Source organism: Bufo gargarizans, chromosome 2 (assembly GCF_014858855.1).
Source record: "Bufo gargarizans isolate SCDJY-AF-19 chromosome 2, ASM1485885v1, whole genome shotgun sequence".
NCBI lineage: Eukaryota > Metazoa > Chordata > Amphibia > Anura > Bufonidae > Bufo > Bufo gargarizans.
The window spans coordinates 356,921,985-356,936,490 of NC_058081.1; the positions used below are offsets into that span (position 1 = coordinate 356,921,985).

The following is a 14,506-nucleotide window of genomic DNA, read 5'->3' on the forward strand; positions in this document are numbered from 1 at the left end:
TGGGGACAAATTGTTTAATAATTACATCCGATGGTCATGCAGACACAGCTCAAGAAGTAAGCGAAGAACATCTTCATATAGTGCAGAAGTAATTTATTAACCATTTTAAAAATGTATGCTGTTTTAAACCTCATTATTTATATCGTATGGATAAAGGATTTCATAATTTAAATGAACAGTTGCAATCGTATCCAGTCAACACGTATGTGTTCATACTATTAGATTATTATGTATACTGTTGAATCCACACATATATATACACATCGGTATCGTCATGATAAAAAACCAAAGAACTCGGGAATCCATACCCGGGTTTTCTAAACCTCCCGATGACGTCTAAACAATGCACAATGAGAGGAGAGACTTAGCCCTATATAAACCTTCACATAACATACGAGACTTGACCACTGAGGAAGGAGTCACTGCCAACTCCGAAACGCGTCTGGTAACAAGTCTCAACTAAAAAGGAAAAAAGCTGCAGCGGATTTACCTGCGCACCACTACAGAACTTCCGGAAGCGCTTATCCACACATTGGACAGAAAGGAATATAAGCGGTGAAGTGGCAAAGTGCCTTGAATCAAAGACACTAAACGACGCCAAAATTTACATCGGGTCCCAAATACGTTTGACCCCGGCGTCTCAATCACTGCTTACTCTGTCCTAATAATCCGCCCGTCAGTTAAAAAGAACAGACCGGAACCCAGACCACCGATGCTGTAACACGTGGGACGCTACGCTAAGCACGGAGGATCGGGTATTGTACCGCATCAGAACAGTGAGTAATGTGGGTACATTAAGTACGGTTTAACAGCAGTTTCAGAGATACGGGCTGTGAAAAAACCTCACTATAAAGACTGTTCATACAAACACCTTTACCGGCCACACAGGTGCGGCATTATTAGACTATATACCAGCTACATAGAGCGGGTTTTCAGCAAAGCAAGTCATACAAGCTGTGAAAACTTTTTCAATCAAGATTGGATACTACCACTGACCATAGTCAGAACTTTAAACAGAGTCAGTGCGCCTCCATCTTTGTGCATTTGACATCTAACAAGTCTGCACCATTTAATCCAATTTAAATTGTTGCACAGATATTTTAATTTTTATATTTACTTATTGATTTATGTGAAAGTTGAGGATCCTCATTTTATATTTATATACAATCTGTACATATAGTGTGTTTAATAAAATTATTGTTACACATACGTTTTGGCTGACCTTCCATGTGATTTCTAGGTGCAGGTGTGCCCCTCACGTCATTTTTATTTATATTCATATATATATTATTAATTTACACACTTTGACTTTCTGAGCACCTGTCATGTTTCCTGATGTTCCACAATGCCCAGACAGTAGAAACACCCCACAAATGACCCCATTTCGGAAAATAGACACCCTAAGGTATTTGCTGATGGGCATAGTGAGTTCATGGAAGTTTTTAATTTTGTCACAAGTTAGCGGAAATGGAATTTATTTTTATATTTTTTCTTACAAAGTCTCATATTCCACTAACTTGTGACAAAAAATACAATTTTACATGAACTCGCCATGCCCCTCACGAAATATCTTAGGGTGTCTTCTTTCCAAAATGTGGTCACTTGTGGGGTATTTATACTGCCCTGGCATTTTATGGGCCCTAAAGCATGAGAAGTAGTTAGGAATCCAAATGTGTAAAAAATGCCCTGTGAAATCCTAAAAGTACTCATTGGAATTTGGGCCCCTTTGCGCACCTAGGCTGCAAAAAAGTGTCACACATGTGGTATCACCGTACTCAGGAGAAGTAGGGAAATGTGTTTTGGGGTGTATTTTTACATATACCCATACTGTGTGTGAGAAATATCTCTGTAAATGACAACTTCAAAAAAAAAAATTATACAAAGTTGTCATTTTACAGAGATATTTCTCTCACCCAGCATGGGTATATATAAAAATACACCCCAAACCACATTTCCCTACTTCTCCTGAGTACGGCGATACCACATGTGTGACACTTTTTTGCAGCCAAGATGCGCAAAGGGGCCCAAATTCCAATGAGTACCTTTAGGATTTCACAGGGCATTTTTACGCATTTGGATTCCGTGTGGGGTATGGTGAGTTCATGTAAGATTTTATTTTTTGTCACAAGTTAGTGGAATATGAGACTTTGTAAGAAAAAACAAAACAAAAAAAATATCAATTTCCCCTAACTTGTGCCAAAAAAATAAATCTTCTATGAACTCGCCCTGCCCCTCAAAAGTGATCACTAAAAAACATAATAAATGTGATACATATAAAACGTTACACAATTTATTTTGGTAGTCCATCAAATAAGAAAAGTTACAACCAGTGTTCTACAGATGTACCAGAGTTAACAGTCACACTTGGCGAGTTATCACATCTAGTTAACGCGTTATCACTGGGTCTGTTAACTCTGCTAAGTTTGTAAATCACAAAATGGCATCCAGTCATTAAGGAGTTAAGCTTCATTTACATAGGACTGGAAATCCTTCTAAATATAGCAACCTGGCAGCTACCTTGTAAGTGCTATAACTCATATCTTACAAAAGGCATCATTTATATAAGATATACATAATAAATATTAGAAAATCAAAGAGGCAGAGATTAAAGTCGATTATATATTAATCCTCAATATCTCATACTGTGCAAGATATTGTAAACAAACATACAGGACCGAGTGTCTCTTGCATACCGTGAAAAGAGTATTTGACACTTGGAGTCAGTGCCTTGCCAAAACTGGTCTCATAATCATGCAGCTCTAATGTTATCTACTTGGCTATGCTTGTGTTTACTGTACATATTGTACACTTTATAGGCTGTTTTTAGACTTGATTATATAGAAGGCCCGCTTGTTTTCCACCCATTAAACAGATGTGTGTGAAATATGATTACTCCTATCTCAATCAACTCTGTAGCGTGCTCAGATGAACAAATAGAAGTCCAGTGTCTTTAAAAAGAGAAGTCAGAATAGCTGTTAAGAGGTAAATGCCAAGCAAAAGCTGAATTAACTAACCTTTATGATGGTAATAAATTCTGTATATTGACTACAGAACAGCTGTAGACGGAAGAAAAGATATAGGTTATGTGATACCTATAAAGAAGAAACCCAGGTGTTCAGTAAGAGGAGCATGTCAGGGAATGGAAAATCACAGCTGTTCCGCTAAGTTGTTATTACCAAAACAGGGAGGAAAGAGTGTATTGTGAATTATTTGAGGACATTGCTAATTTTGTGCAATTCAATTGGACATCTGGATATCACTATTTAAAATAGACAGTAAATGTAATTGAAGAACAGAACATTCCATTTCCTATCAAATATATTATATGCACTCATTGACAAAAGAAATAAAGCACCACGTTGTTGAAATGCAACTTTATACAGTATGTGTGAATGTAATTTTACTATATGAAAGTGATTACAATATTAGAGGGAAAGGATACATGTATTGGGGAAAACTGTACAATTGAAAAGAGGCTCTAGTACCCTGCTGAGAAGCCTCTGTCCTGGATACAAGATATGGAGACAAACACGTTATATATAGTACAGTATAATGCATCTGTCCACAGATGTTGTAGCTGGGCCTATAGATCCTGCACACTTGTAGGCTGCCAAATATGGAGTCTCAGCTGGACCCATAAATACTTAATTGGTGATACATCTGGCTACAGGCCAAGCCCAAGAAGTGTTGCCATCTGGCAAAGACATTCCTGGGAAATCCTTGCTGTGTATTGATGAGCATTATCCTTCTGAAAAATTCCATTTGGAAGCTCTGCCATGAGCAGCAACACTTGTGGACGCAGGATTTCCTGTGTTCCTCATATACAGTGGGATGCAAAAGTTTGGGCAACCTTGTTAATCGTCATGATTTTCCTGTATAAATCGTTGGTTGTTACGATAAAAAATGTCAGTCAAATATATCATATAGGAGACACACACAGTGATATTTGAGAAGTGAAATGAAGTTTATTGGATTTACAGAAAGTGTGCTATAATTGTTTAAACAAAATTTGGCAGGTGCATAAATTTGGGCACCACAAAAAAAAAAAGTAGTCTGGATTCTGGTTGAAGGTATTTTGGACCATTCCTCTTTACAAAACATCTTTAGTTCATTCAGGTTTGATGGCTTCCGAACATGGACAGCTCTCTTTAAGGCACACCACAGATTTTCAATTATATTCAGGTCTGGGGACTGAGATGGCCATTCCAGAACGTTGTAATTGTTCCTCTGCATAAATGCCTTAGTGGATTTTGAGCAGTGTTTAGGGTCGTTGTCTTGTTGAAAGATCCAGCCCTGGCGCAGCTTCAGCTTTGTCACTGATTCCTGGACATTGGTCTCCAGAATCTGCTGATACTGAGTGGAATCCATGTGTCCCTCAACTTTGACAAGATTTACAGTCCCTGCACTGGCCACACAGCCCCACAGCATGATGGAACCACTACCATATTTTACTGTAGGTATTTTCCTCCATGCATAATGCCCCTTGTTATGGCCAAATAACTCAATTTTAGTTTCATCAGTCCACAGAACCTTATTCCAAAATGAAGCTGGCTTGTCCAAATGTGCTTTAGCCCACCTCAAGCTGCACTTTTTGTGCTGTGGGCGGAGAAAAGGCTTCCTCTGCATCACTCTCGCATACAGCATCTCCTTGTGTAAAGTGCGCCGAATGGTTGAACGATGCACAGTGACTCCATCTGCAGCAAGATGATGCTGTAGGTCTTTGGTGCTGGTCTGTGGGTTGACTCTGACTGTTCTCACCATTCGTCGCTTCTGTCTATCCGAGATTTTTCTTGTTCTGCCACTTTGAGCCTTAACTTGAACTGAGCCTGTGGTCTTCCATTTCCTCAATATGTTCCTAACTGTGGAAACAGACAGCTGAAATCTCTGAGACAGCTTTCTGTATCCTTCCCCTAAACCATGATGGTGAACATTCTTTGTCTTCAGGTCATTTGAGAGTTGTTTTGAGACCCCCATGTTGCTACTCTTTAGAGAAAATTAAAAGAGGAGGGAAACTTACAATTGACCCCCTTAAATACTCTTTCTTATAATTGGATTCACCAGTGTATGTAGGTCAGGGGTCACTGAGCTTACCAAGCCAATTTGAGTTCCAATAATTAGTTCTAAAGGTTTTGGAATCAATAAAATGAGAACAGTGCCCAAATTTATGCACCTGCCTAATTTTGTTTAAACAATTATAGCACACTTTCTGTAAATCCAATAAACTTCATTTCACTTCTCAAATATCACTGTGTGTGTCTCCTATATGATATATTTAAATTACATTTAAATGACAACGATTTATACAGGAAAATCATGACTATTAACAAGGTTGCCTAAACTTTCGCATCCCACTGTAACTATTAGGGGTGACCGTCTTATGTGCTCCCCACATTATTACACCAACAATTGAGGCAGTGTGTCGCTTCATAGCAAAGGCAGGATTGAAGATCTCACCACAAGAGCCTGCATTCTTCACTAAAGACAATACAGTTCCAGTGCATAGCAGTCCAGATCTCTTTTTATGACACTACTGCAAACCATGGCGATGGTGGCTGGCCGTCAGATGGCTGGAAGGACACGTAATAGGCCCCATGACACAAAATTTCCTTCTGATAAGTGTCTGGAAATGGTCCAGGCAGAGACAAGAGACAGGATGGGTAAGACTATGATATGGACACCAATGTCTGCATGGTGGACAACAAAACTGTGGGAGTTGCTTGTGCTTGTTGGTGGTTCAAACAATTCTGGTGGTCTGTGTGGGCTATCCAGAGCCTGCTTGCCATCTGTGCTTGCCCTCACTTAACCACTGCTCCCAACACCTCATAACAGCTAGGTCAATTATGGATGGTGGTCAGTGTGCTGAAATGCCCATCCTACTTCTCATTCCATTGATGCTCCTCCTCTCAAAGTCTGTTAGCTGTCTTTGAGTGCATCATAGAGGAATATCTAGTAGTCAGAGATATCTCAGTGGGGCAGTGGGGGAAGCAGTATTACACCCTTTTGTGACAAGACCCAGTGTCTAATCAGACCACCCCTGTAATCATTTACATATTTGCCTGAGACATAACTGGTCACTGAATTTTGCAGCTATCCGACATTTCTATCAGGATGCATTATTTTTTGTCAATCTGTGTAAATGCCATAGAAAATAAAGTAATGTTTGCGGTGTGGGCGACAAAAACTTGTGCACATCTTCCTCATCACTGTCTAAACAGCCTAACCCAAGAAGAGAAAAGGAAATGACTCACTAAGACCTTGCTAGGTGGCATGAACCCAATATTAACCAGATGGAGACTTCATTTAAAACCTGCTCCAAACAGCGCTGTGATAACTTGATATACGTAAGGATGCTTCACAAGGAAAACCTGACAGTTATGGTCTGGAGGTAAGGGAGAGTGGGGACATTGACCTTCATTGCACTCATCTCCCTTGCAACGCTGGTAAGTTCTGCAGGGTTTTGCATGTCAGCACAGTAAAAGTACTGACTGCCAGCTCAGAAGTGACAGACCACTAAAAACCACTAAAATCAGTGGGTCTGTCACTACACTGTGCTGCCCCCAGTGAGGGCAGGATAGTACAGGTGACAGGTTCCCTTTAAAGGGTTTCTACCACCAGAAATACTGTTATGCAGCTGACTGACATTAGCGATGCGCCCATGTCAGCACTACATAACAGTATGTTTCTAATGTTAGTCCCTGCAGCCGTTTTTGTTAAAAATGCACTTTTATTATATGCTCACTGTGACGTAGTCGGCGCAGGCGCAGTGAGGAAGCCGGCACCAGGATCGCATCATTCACTCACTGCGCCTGCGCCAAAGACAGAAGTGAACGGCGCAGGCGCGGGATTTCGCCAACGATGCAGGGAACAGTGGCATCAATCAAGAGGAGCTGGGCGGGCACAACACTGGACCTGGGCGGAATACAGGGTGAGTGGACGGAGCCTCTAGGTGCTGATTTTACGCCCATATAGCACCTAGAGGCTCATTAGCATATAATAAAAGTGCATTTTTAACAAAAACGGCTGCAGGGACTAACATTAGAAACATACTGTTATGTAGTGCTGACATGGGCGCATCGCTAATGTCAGTCAGCTACATAACGGTATTTCTGGTGGTAGAAACTCTTTAAAGATCTATACTGAAACAAATCATTTTGTGTTACCTGTTTCTAATCCTTGAATATATACGTTTCTATTTTTATTTACATGATTATAGCCCCTGAGCGGCTCCAACAACAGTTCCAGGGATTTGCTGTCAGGGGAGAGTAATAAAATGGCCTATTAACTTATATGGGAGAATGAGCATGATATAATATTGTAAAGCATGAAAAATAAAAGTAGCAAAAGATTCAGATTTTTAAAATACATGTAAAGTCTATCACTAGGAAATTTACTGTTAGGCTGGGTTCACACGGGTGTCACGTTTTGGCTCAGAATGCGTTCTGGGTGATTGCGGCAAATCCACGCGAGTAGGTACCCAATTACAGTCAGTTTTGACTGCAATTGCGTTCCGTTGTTCAGTTTTTATCGCGCGGGTGCAATGCGTTTTGCACGCGTGTGATAAAAACTGAATGTGGTACCCAGACCCGAACTGAAGTTCAGGTCTGGGTTCAAGGTTGCGTGGATGTAATTATTTTCCCTTATAACATGGTTATAAGGGAAAATAATAGCATTCTTTAATACAGAATGCTTAGTGCAAGGTCAATTAAGGGTTAAAAAAAAATAATTAACTCACCTCCTCCAATTGATCGCGTAGCTGCCGGTCTCCTGTTCTTTCTTCAGGACCTATCAAAAGATCTGTGGTGATGTCACTGAGCTCATCACATGGTCCAATCACATGGTCCATCATCACCATGTGATGTGACATCACCACAGGTCCTTTAGCCGGCAGCTCATGATTAAAGAAGTAAGAAGAGATCGGCAACTACGTGATCAAGAGGAGGAGGTGAGTTAATTCTTTTTTTTAACCCTCAATTGACCTTCTATTAAGCATTCCGTATTTGCTTGCTGATGCTTGCGATTTTCAAGCAGCCCCATTCACTTCTATGGGGCCTGCGTTGCGTGATAAACGCTAAATATAGAGCATGCTGCGATTTTCATGCAACGCACAATTGCACAGCCCCATAGAAATGAATGGGTCCGGATTCAGTGCGGGTGCAATGCGTTTACCTCGCGCATTTCACCCGCACGGAAATCTCGCCCGTGTGAGCCCAGCCTTAAGCCGGGCACAACACTTTTTTGGGATAGCTCAGCTGAATGTAAGGCTACCCTTCACTTAGCAATTTATTGCTTTGGGCCAGGTTCCTGCAATAGTGAACTTGCCTGGCCCTGTCCATCAAGAAAGAGAGGGAGGGGTTGGCAGTAGAGTTGAGCGAACACCTGGATGTTCGGGTTCGAGAAGTTCGGCCGAACATCCCGGAAATGTTCGGGTTCGGGATCCGAACCCGATCCGAACTTCGTCCCGAACCCGAACCCCATTGAAGTCAATGGGGACCCGAACTTTTCGGCACTAAAACGGCTGTAAAACAGCCCAGGAAAGGGCTAGAGGGCTGCAAAAGGCAGCAACATGTAGGTAAATCCCCTGCAAACAAATGTGGATAGGGAAATTAATTAAAATAAAAATTAAATAAATAAAAATTAACCAAAATCAATTGGAGAGAGGTTCCATAGCAGAGAATCTGGCTTCCCGTCACCCACCACTGGAACAGTCCATTCTCAGATATTTAGGCCCCGGCACCCAGGCAGAGGAGAGAGGTCCCGTAACAGAGAATCTGTCTTCATGTCAGCAGAGAATTAGTCTGCATGTCATAGCAGAGAATGAGGCTTCACGTCAGCCACCACTGCAACAGTCCATTGGCATATATTTAGGCCTAGCACACAGGCAGAGGAGAGAGGTCCCGTAACAGAGAATCTGGCTTCATGTCAGCAGAGAATCAGTCTGCATGTCATAGCAGAGAATGAGGCTTCACGTCAGCCACCACTGCAACAGTCCATTGGCATATATTTAGGCCCAGCACACACACAGGCAGAGGAGAGAGGTCCCGTAACAGAGAATCTGGCTTCATGTCAGCAGAGAATCAGTCTGCATGTCATAGCAGAGAATGAGGCTTCACGTCAGCCACCACTGCAACAGTCCATTGGCATATATTTAGGCCCAGCACACACACAGGCAGAGGAGAGAGGTCCCGTAACAGAGAATCTGTCTTCATGTCAGCAGAGAATGGAGCGAACCATACTGATAAATTCAGTGTGGTGAGCCATGATGACATGGCACCTAACATTACAGTTAATATGTTGATTATATTATTTACTTACCTATGTGAAGAATGGGTTAACCCAGATGCTGTGGGTGCTTGCGCTGATATCTTCAAATTTGATTGGAGATCACTTTAACTGCCAGTTTGAGAACCTATAAAAGAACAGAAAATAACGATTTTGGCTCATTCACGTAAGTATTTTTCAAGAGACAGACCTGCGTTCATCTGTGTCATGGAAGATCTGTTGAAACAACTTATTTTCAGAGCAGAAAGCCAAGGGGGAGAAGAATGGCTGAGGAAGTGCTTACAGCAAGGACCGGACCAGCAAGAAGAGCTTCTTTTATCTTCTAATCCCGTCTGCTGCGCAGTACCTGGCGCGAGCGCCGAACTGATCGATCCTCCCTGCGATAATTTTTTGCGCATGCGCGAAAAACCTGAGACCCGCTCGCCGATTAAAAAACGTCAGCGGAGAGACAAGAGGGCATATTCCCCTTCACAATATGCGCCTCCTTCTAAGACCAAGAAAACCAACTTATCTTCAAGCCGAGCCAGCAGGAAAATTCAACGGCGTCATTTTCAACAGCATTCAACTGTCACTCAGGAGCCATCACCTGCTTCAACAGTTGATCATCCTCCTACATCATCTGCTTCTGGTGAGCTGAATTATAACTTTTTAAGTGACTGCAAACCGCAGGGCACTATTAATCAAGAGATTAATTCACTTGACATTGATTCTTCTAAATTGAAGATTCAGTTGTTTGATGAATTTTTACTTTACCTATCTAAAAAGGATGAATCACCAAAAAATGTTTGGTCTGGATTAGCAGATGTCAGTCAAGTTAATACCCTTAATAGTCTGACTGCTGCTAATTCAACCATTCAACCGTTCACTAATGTACCTAAAATGTCCAATATTAACCCTGAAATGGCAGTAATTCCTGAGCTTGAATTTAACTCAGGTATAAAAGAGACATCTGTTAAAGAAGTTCTGGCGTGTCAAATTTCTCCATTAGGGTTTCATTTACCCTTGAGCGTGAAAGAAAAAATTTGGAGAAAAGAATATGTTGAAATTTTTTCTCTTCTTCCTTCATCTAGTGAGAATTTAAAAAGTGAATTATTGAAAGACAAAAAATCAGATTCTGAAGAAAATAGAAAATTACACCAGAAATCCTTTTTTAACTGGCTGCAAGCATTTAATATATACGCAGCAGTTTTGGGTGAAAAATTTCCTAGTCTTTGTACTGGTTTATTTTACCATGTAGATACTATTTTGGAGGCATATAGAAATTTTGGCGGAATGGGTTGGTGTCTGTATGACGAATCCTTTCGTCAGAAACTTGCAGTATATCCGAATCTAAATTGGGGTAGTAAAGATGTCGGGCTTTGGTTGAATTTAATGCTCCCTAACAAAAACAATCTTTTTCGTCAACCCAATTTCATTAACGTCAAAAAAGGTATCTGTTTCGCATTTAACGAGTCGCATTGCAGATGGCAACATAATTGCAAATACCGACACGAGTGTTCTTTCTGTGCCGGTTCTCATTCAGCCTCAAAATGTTTTAAAAAACAAGGTATTCACTTCCCAATTTCTAACAAGGAAATTCAATCGTTTAAACAAGGTGACTCCGCTGAATTTGCCAATAATAATTCAGTGGCTAGGTCATTACCCAAACATTCAGATGGCTAATTTATTAACTGACAGTTTTACCAATGGGTTTTTCATACCTGAATTTGTGGGTCCAGGTTGCATTCTAGTTGAAAATGCGTTATCTGTAAAACAAAATATTGACATTGTTAAAGAAAAAATTGAATCTGAAATTTTGGCAGGTAGGATTGCTGGTCCCTTTGATTCTCCCCCCTTCTTGAATTTTCGTATATCTCCTTTAGCTTTAGTTCCTAAAAAAGAACCAAATTCTTTTCGTCTTATTCACAATTTATCTTATCCTAAATTCAGTTCCTTAAACGATGAGATGGAAAAAAATAAAGCCAGTGTGAAATACTCCTCATTTGATCAAGCTTTGTCTTTTTTACAAAAAGCAGGCCGCAATTCTCTTCTTGCCAAAGCTGACATTAAATCTGCTTTCAGACTACTACCTATAAACCCCATCGGTTATAATTCTTTGGGTTTTTATTTTCTCGATAAATTCTTTTATGATATGGCCCTTCCCATGGGATTCACCCTATCTTGCTTTTATTTTGAGGCGTTTTCAACTTTTCTACACTGGGTTATGGATATTCACTCAGGTAGTGGATTTTTACTACATTATCTCGATGACTTTTTATTTATAGGTCGTGTAGATTCGGATGATTGTATGAATCTTCTGAATAGATTCATTGGTATAGCTAAATATTTCTGCATTCCATTAGCTGTAGATAAAACTGTCTATCCTACTACGAATCTCAAGTTTTTGGGCATAGATATAAATACAGTAACAATGGAATTTAGCATACCAATGGAAAAAATCCAGAATACTGTTCAACAATTAACTCGCATATCCGGAAAAGAAAAAATTACGCTTAAACAACTTCAGTCTCTTTTAGGTTCTCTTAATTTTATTTCTCGTGTGATTCCCATGGGAAGGGTCTTTTCTAAAAGATTGTATGCTGCCACATCAGGTAAGTCCTCACCTCGATCCCATATTCGCATCACCAAACAACTAAAGGATGACATTTCAGTTTGGTTGCAATTTTTATGTGAATTTAACGGTCACACCATTTGGCAGGAAGAGTTTGTTGGCTCAGACACCTTGTCTCTTTATACAGATGCGTCTGGTGCTATTGGATATGGTGCTTATTTTGACAACTTTTGGTCTGCCGAACGTTGGCCTTTAAATTGGATTACTAATAACAAGTACTCAAAAAATTTGGTTTTTCTAGAATTATTTCCAGTTCTAGTTTCTCTAACAATTTGGTCCTCAGTGTTTCAGAATAAGAGAATTCTGCTAAGGTCGGACAATATGGGAGTAGTTTTTTCCATAAACTGTTTAACTTCAAAGTCTCCGTTAGTTTCTTCATTATTGCGTAAGATAGTTTTTCAATGTCTAAAATTTAACATTTGGATAAAAGCTAGATTTATTTCTGGGAAAACTAATTATATTGCTGATTATTTGTCCCGACAGCGCTTCAAGGAATTCTTCTTAATGACACCTCGAGCTTCCCGAATGGGAATTCCTTGTCCAACTCATCTTTGGGAGATATCAGAGGATTAACTAATGAACTTATTTTTGGTTCATTAGCCAAGAATACATGGGCAGCATATTCTGCCGCATGGTTGGATTGGAAGCTTTTCTGCATATCTCAAAAAATTTCTTACATTGATTTTAATTTAGGGAATTTTATCAAATTTATTATATATCTTTACAACAACGGTTTACAAGCCGATTCTATTTCTAAAAAATTATCGGGCATTTCTTTTTTCTTTAAATTAAAAGGCGAAAGCTCTATTCTGAATAATTTTATCATTAAACAAATGATTAAAGGTATCAAAAGAAAGTCAGTCCACAATGTTAAGACCAGCCCTTTATCTATTGAATTGTTACAAAAGGTCATATGTAATTTAGTATTAGTTTGTTCTTCGGAATATGAAACCAATTTATTTTCTGCAGCATTTTCTATAGCTTTCTTTGCTGCTCTAAGATTAAGCGAGATTGCTGCAGACAATAAAATCTCAAATCCCCCATTATTGATATAGGACCTTCAAAAGTTGTATGGATTTTTGGTGATGAACTGATTCAATTGGCTGAGAGAAGATCTGCTTTTAGACATTCTACTGTTAATTTAGGTTATTCAGCAGAATTTTCCATAAACTGGTTTTCCTTTGCTGACCTTAAAATTTCTGATATCTTCAAGAATGTCAGCCTTATATATTCAAAAATGTCGAAACCTGACCTGTTTATTTTACATATTGGCTCGTTTGATTTGGGAAAAATCAAAACGCATTTGTTAATTTATGAATTAAAAGAATTGTTATGTAAAATATGCTACTTACTTGATGGTGTTGTACTCGTATTTTCTGACATCATCCCAAAATTTTCTTGGTTCAATTCTGAGTTATCCTTTCTGGAAACAATTAGGAAAAGAATTAATAAAAAAATGGAGATTTATTTGAAGGAAATTGGTCATGGCAATTACAGACATGTTGAATTAGAAGGATTCGTTAGAGGACTTTACCAAGAAAAGGATGATCAGCTTTCTGATATTGGATGTGATATATTCATTTCAGATTTGCAGAACATAATTGATAATGGTTTTTATTAAAGGCTTGCAATGTTTATTGGGCCACTTGTTTTTATGTGGCGTTGTGGGGTTAAGTCACTCTCTGAGTGGACTGAGTGTTATATGGTTTATTGGTTTAAATATTTACTTATTTATATTTGAGAATAAATTGGATTAACCAGATTATAATTAATTGGTTAAGTAATAAGCATTGCGGCCTTTAATTACCCAACTAAATAAATAAAGATATTTGCTTAAATTCTATTTTGAGTGATGATTTATTCTATTTTGTGAATTGGAGCGTATGACATCATGGAGCGAACCATACTGATAAATTCAGTGTGGTGAGCCATGATGACATGGCACCTAACATTACAGTTAATATGTTGATTATATTATTTACTTACCTATGTGAAGAATGGGTTAACCCAGATGCTGTGGGTGCTTGCGCTGATATCTTCAAATTTGATTGGAGATCACTTTAACTGCCAGTTTGAGAACCTATAAAAGAACAGAAAATAACGATTTTGGCTCATTCACGTAAGTATTTTTCAAGTTCCCTCCCTCCCTTCCCTATTTATTTTGTCGCTTTGCTTATTGACGGGGGTTAAGTCACTCTCTGAGTGGACTGAGTGTTATATGGTTTATTGGTTTAAATATTTACTTATTTATATTTGAGAATAAATTGGATTAACCAGATTATAATTAATTGGTTAAGTAATAAGCATTGCGGCCTTTAATTACCCAACTAAATAAATAAAGATATTTGCTTAAATTCTATTTTGAGTGATGATTTATTCTATTTTGTGAATTGGAGCGTATGACATCATTAGTCTGCATGTCATAGCAGAGAATGAGGCTTCACGTCACCCACCACTGCAACAGTCCATTGGCATATATTTAGGCCTAGCACACAGGCAGAGCAGAGAGGTCCCGTAACAGACAATCTGGCTTCATGACAGCAGAGAATCAGTCTGCATGTCATAGCAGAGAATGAGGCTTCACGTCACCCACCACTGCAACAGTCCATTGGCATA

The 14,506-nt window shown here is 39.3% G+C and overlaps 1 long non-coding RNA gene across 1 annotated transcript; it reads right to left on the reverse strand.

Moving 5' to 3' along the window:
* Positions 1-9,346: 9,346 nt before the first annotated feature.
* Positions 9,347-13,935, reverse strand: LOC122926090. The gene is made up of 4 exons (XR_006387651.1): positions 13,877-13,935; positions 13,243-13,313; positions 10,980-11,024; positions 9,347-9,406 (listed from the first exon to the last, which is right to left on the reverse strand). It is a non-coding gene; the product is annotated as an uncharacterized LOC122926090 (long non-coding RNA).
* Between the last annotated feature and the right edge of the window lie 571 nt (positions 13,936-14,506).